The following is a 6000-nucleotide window of genomic DNA, read 5'->3' on the forward strand; positions in this document are numbered from 1 at the left end:
AGATAAGATGGTGCCGACTAGACTGGAGACATACCCACTGGCCACAATATTAGGTACACACGTTTCTGTAAATATCTTTACAGACAGAAACTTCATTGTTCTATGTGTTTTAATTTCTTCAAGATTGTTCATTAACTAACAATCTTTCAAAAAATTGCAAATCATTATTTCAATGATATGTTGAGGTTGATATATGTATTATAAACTAAAGTAATTATTTTTTATTTTAAAAGTATAAAAACAACGGTAGCTACTATATGTGGCAAATACAAATGTGTACTATTTTATATTTAAAACCTGAATAGTCTTCATACACCACTGTGATTGGATGAACCCACCTGCCACTCACACAAAGGCTGGCCAATGGAAGGAGTGGGAGGAACGATGATAGTTGTTTACATGTTTACATTACAGTTGTTAACCCGCCTTCACCTTAGCTCCTCCTCTTTAGCCCTGCCTCATTTCGAGGATAAACTACTATTAAAAAATACTTCTAAATCCATGAACAGATTCTTATATGGTATTTTTTGACGGAGTGGTGACAAATTAAATAAATGACTCATAAAATGCTTGAACAAACCAGAAGGTGCTACATGGACCATTTTATGTTTTTGTAGCTTTGGAAGAACATTATACAGCACAACCTTTGTCAAATATGTATGTAAAAGTAACAAAGTAGTGATATTGTACAGTAAATACCAGGGGCTGTCATTGTGCCATAACAATCAGATCGTTTATAACTAATCTCATGCATGTTACCAAATTTGCTTCATTTTGATTTCCACCAAATGCAAAAAAAAAACAAAATATGAGGCCCCACTTTCAAATAACGACACTTTTAATAGCATTAATAAAGCATAAACAACTATTTAATTCATAATTAACAAAGTGTTACTCATTCTTAATAAACTATTTGTTCATCATGATTTAAGTCATGGTTCGTGCTTCATTAAGGCTATTAAACGTGAAAAAATATAAAGTGGAACCAAATGCTGGTGAATGACTGTAGTTTAATCATATTTATTCATATATTTACATTTATATAATTTCTAGTTTATTTATGGATTTATTCACAGATATCTAGCATTTTCTACAGTCTGCAGCCCAAAATGAAAAATGTAGCCTGGAATATAAAACATACAGTATATAGTTTTCAATGTTTCATGTACATATAATCTTATACAATACGACACAAATGTAGGATTTGAGTTTTGCCCCAATAACAGCCCCGTATATCAAATGATAAGCACTTTGTAAATACACAGAACCATCCCAAAGAGAAGAAGTCATCTTGTGTTCAACTATTAAACATATGTATTATTAACATGTACACAGTGTAAATACTCTACTAATCTACATTCTATCTTGATATAAAGCATGTTTTTCTATTGTGAAGCGTAGTGTGGTGTTGAAGCGCGTGCTCCGTCCTCACAGCGAGTGCCACTGCTGAAAGACGCTCATCTCCTCGTAACTGCCTTTTCAAACCAGCCTCTTTGGGAACATTTCTTGGGACATGGAAATACTGTAATTCTGAAGCGAATGTTGGAGCGAGCGCACCCAGAGACAATCAGCCAGAGGAGGACAGACTTTTGTACCTAAAGCCAAGAACATGACCATTGTACAGCTGTGCATATGTAAATGAGACGTCTTTAATGTCGGGGGGATGAGTGGAAGTTTGTTTGGATCAGGCATTTAAGGTCCGGCTTTTCAAAACAGGTTGTAAATCCTGTAGAATGAATATTTAGAATTATCATATATTTGACTGCAGTAGAGTTGTCACAAAACTAAAATCACTAAAAATAAAACTAGGCCATATACTTGATTCTCGATACAACAATGATAATAAAAATGCTGTTTTCAGACTGACTCTACTTAAAATACGAATACTTACTTTATGTTACAACTTGTACTAAGTCTGATGACGCTCACGGTCATTTTAAAACGGTTCACGTAAAGTCAAATTTAGCTCAGATTTTTTTAGTATCGATACTTTCTCAAATTAGTTTCTAGTTTTGCTACTAGTTTTAATATCGATTAGTATGTGATTTTTGATACATTTGAGAACGCGAGCCTGGATTGTCTCTGGTTTTGTCACTGTGTTGTTGAAAAATGACAGTTGTATTTGTCTGTGAGGTGAAACTACTAAAGTCATTGTAGAGATGATCGTACAATGAGTATGGGAACAAAAACGGATCTATTGTCAAAATAAAAGTGATGTGATATTCTGATGAAAAACGGCCTCAAACGTTCGTAAAGTTCCATTCGAAGGCCAGATCATGAGCACGCTGTACGCTCGTCTCACTCTTGTACATAGTCACATGACCAAAGCCCCCTGTCGCTCCCCTGAGACCCCCAACAACAGCCCCAACGCAGTATTCTGTACAGTTGTATACACAATAGTACTCATGCATAACAATTCCCATGTGCATGCACCCCCCCTCCCCCCCTCCCATCTAAAGCAGCATGCGCCCACCGTGAGGGCTGACACGGGGGGCTGCAGGGGGGCTGTCGACCGGGCGCTTTCATCTCTCCACCTGTTTACACCGTGTGAAGATTTAATATGTCCTTTTCAAAGGTTAAGCACTTTTCGGATGTACCACGACGCTCCACAACAGGGACGTGTGCAGATGGACAGCTGTACTGCCAATAAACTCTGTCACTATGGATCAGTGCGCATCTTATTTATTACACACTCATTTATTACATCTTATTCAAATGCAATAAAATATCACCTGCTTATGTGACGGTAATAAGACAGAAATATCTTTGATTTAGTCTCAGTGGATGCATTATTTAATATACCTGCTCTAAATGCTAATATGTAATCACAGCAGCAATGAAGTGTGTGTGTGTGTGTGCGTGCGTGTGCGTGTGCGTGTGCGTGCGCGTGCGCGTGCGCGTGTGTGTGTGTGTGTGATTGAGGGAGACAGTAACTTATTACTTGATATAATAATAAATATTGGATTGTTAATACTTTAACTTGGTGGTGATAATTTATCACTGACCTGACATAGTTATTTAAAACTTGACCTATTTTTGGTCCTAGTTTGGGGCTTGTAGTAATGGAGTTGTAGAGCTGGTCCTGGTTTAGTCCATGATTACTTCTGATGATTACTAATTTTGATGTGGTGTAAACACATCCTAAGACTGGGCTAGGACTAAACCAGGACTAAACCAGGACTAAACCAGGACTAAACCAGGACTTAAACGAATACAACTAGGACTGATCAAGGAGCAAAGGACTAAACTAGGATCAGGTGTAAACTTGAACTAAGCCAGGACTAAAGGAGCTTACTAGCTTACGATCTAGTCATAGAAACTAGTCAGTTTGTTGGCTTTCTGGTTCAATATTGTTGTGCTCAGTTTGATACGAACAACATAAATATTAGATCCCATCAGATTTCAACGTTCATTTCCCTGACGCTTCCTCCTGCCTCATTATCCCACAGCTTACTACTGTACATGTCTCACTAATGTTATATATAGATCCATGTGTTTGATGTGTGCGTATGAATATGACTCACATTCAGAACATGCCGTCATTTCATATCAGTGAAGGGAGAAGTCTGTGTCTGACACATCAACACTGTTCAAGGGTTAGAATCCCCAACACTCCAGAGTAACAAGGGAGCAAGTACTACAGTAGTCATCAAATCAAATCAATTTATTTTTGTAAGGCCCAAAATCACAACAACAGTTGCCTCTGAGGGCCACAGGGAGAAATGAATCAACAATGTCTGTGGTGGCGATGAAGTCAGACAATGTCTGTGGTGGCGAGGGACGATGTCCCAGGGTCCTCTGTCCTTAGACTCTCCTTCTCGGCCAGGAAAAACTACAAAAAAAACCTCTTTGGGAAAAAAGCGTAGAAACCTGGAGGAGTTCCAGTGAAGGAGAGATCCGACTCTCACAGACGGACAGACGGACACAAGGAGACTGGAGCTGGACCCACTCTTCAGGCAGAAGAGGGACCGACTGAGGCGAGCTGGACCCACTCTTCAGGCAGAAGAGGGACCGTCTGAGTCGAGCTGGACCCACTCTTCAGGCAGATGAGGGACCATCCACACAGGGCAGGGACCACTTCACCAGGGGAGGGGCATCTGGGTCCACAGGTCCTCAGGAGTAAGAGAAATAAAAGAAGGCGGTGAACAGTTTGCAAGTGGAATCAAAAAATAAATATTGTTTGATAGCATAAGTAGTCAGAAGAAGAAGAGGATAGTGCTCAAGCTGTCATACTTCCCCCAGCATAGTTACTCCTAGGGCAGCGTAGCTAAAGCTGTGGGTTTATGTTTCTGTTCCTAACTAGTCTGACCATAAGCGATTTCGAAGAGGAACGTTTTAAGCCTGGACTTAAATGAAGAGACTGTGTCAGCATATTTAACATGGGTCGGGAGCTGATTCCATAACACAGGAGCTTGGTAGCTAAACGCTCTACCTCCTACAGTACTTTTAGAGACTCTTGGCACCACCAGAAGGCCAGCATTCTGAGAGCGAAGAGCTCTGTTTGGATGATATGGTTCTATAGCATCTTTGAGGTAGGATGGGGCCATGTCATTTATGGCTTTGTAGGTCAAGAGTAGAATTTTGAATTTGATTCTAGACTCGACAGGAGCCAGTGAAGAGACTTCAGCACTGGCGTAATGTGCTCTCTTCTTTTTGTTCCTGTTAGTAATCTTGGTGCTGCATTTTGAACCAGTTGAAAGCTTTTTATGGAGCTTTTAGGACACGCTGCAAGCAGGGAGTTACAGTAGTCTAATCTAGTCGTTACAAATGCATGGATAAGTTTTTCGGCATCACTTTTAGGCAGGATTCTTCTGATTTTGGCTCTTGTTGCGCAAATGGAAATAGGCTGTTTTACAAGCTTGATTTATATGAGCTTTAAATGAGAGCTCCTGGTCAAATAAGACTCCAAGGTTTCTTACAGTAGAACTGGAGGCTACACTGACATTGTCCAGTGTGACTATCTGCTCAGATAGAGCGTCTCGTAGATGTTTAGGGCCAAGCACAATGACCTCGGTTTTTTCAGGGTTAAGAAGCAGGTAGTTTAGTGTCATCCAGGTTTTTATCTCCTTCACACAAGCACTAAGTCTGTCTACTTGATCGCTCTGATCAGGTTTCATTGATAAATACAGCTGAGTGTCGTCTGCATAGCAGTGGAAGTTAATGCCATGTGACCTGATAATGTTGCCTAATGGCAGCATATAAAGAGTAAACAGAATTGGACCGAGTACCGAACCCTGTGGCACACCGTAAATTACTTTAGAGCTTGGTGAGGAGCTCTGGTTTACATTAACAAATTGGAACCTATCAGATAGATAGGATTCAAACCAGCTGAGGGCTGTTCCTCCAACACCTACATCACATTCTAACCTCTGCAGTAGAATGTTGTGGTCGATGGTGTCAAAAGCTGCGCTGAGGTCCAACAGAACCAGGATTGAGACCAGTCCATCGTCAGCGGCTAATAATAAATCATTTGTGACTTTAACTAGTGCAGTTTCAGTGCTGTGGTGGGCTCTGAACCCTGACTGGAAAACTTCAAATAAGTTATTGTCCTGCAGGTGGCGACAAAGCTGTTTTACTACAACTTTTTCAAGGATTTTAGAGACGAAGGGAAGATTTGAAATAGGTCTGTAGTTTACCAATAGGTCGGGATCTAGATTAGGCTTTTTCAGAAGAGGTTTAATGACTGCATGTTTGAAGGACTGTGGAACATAGCCACTTTCTAGTGAAGTATTTATTATATTAAGAATAGGGTCTATAATTAGGGGAAGAATGTCTTTGAGGAGTCTGCTTGGAATGGGGTCTAGGACACAAGTTGAGCTTTTAGAGGACATAATGGCTGAAGTTATCTCTGCTTGATCAACAGCTGTGAACCTTTCTAGGTTTACAGGTGGATTTATATGGGACGTTAGATTTACAGCTTGGGCTAGTTCAGGGCTAATAGCGGGGGTAATTTCATCTAATTTATCTCTGATTGTTTTTATTTTATTGTTAAAACATAGG

Source organism: Eucyclogobius newberryi, unplaced genomic scaffold (assembly GCF_026437365.1).
Source record: "Eucyclogobius newberryi isolate DKJ021-1_F unplaced genomic scaffold, fEucNew1.0.hap1 SCAF_1, whole genome shotgun sequence".
NCBI classification, from domain to species: Eukaryota; Metazoa; Chordata; class Actinopteri; order Gobiiformes; family Gobiidae; genus Eucyclogobius; species Eucyclogobius newberryi.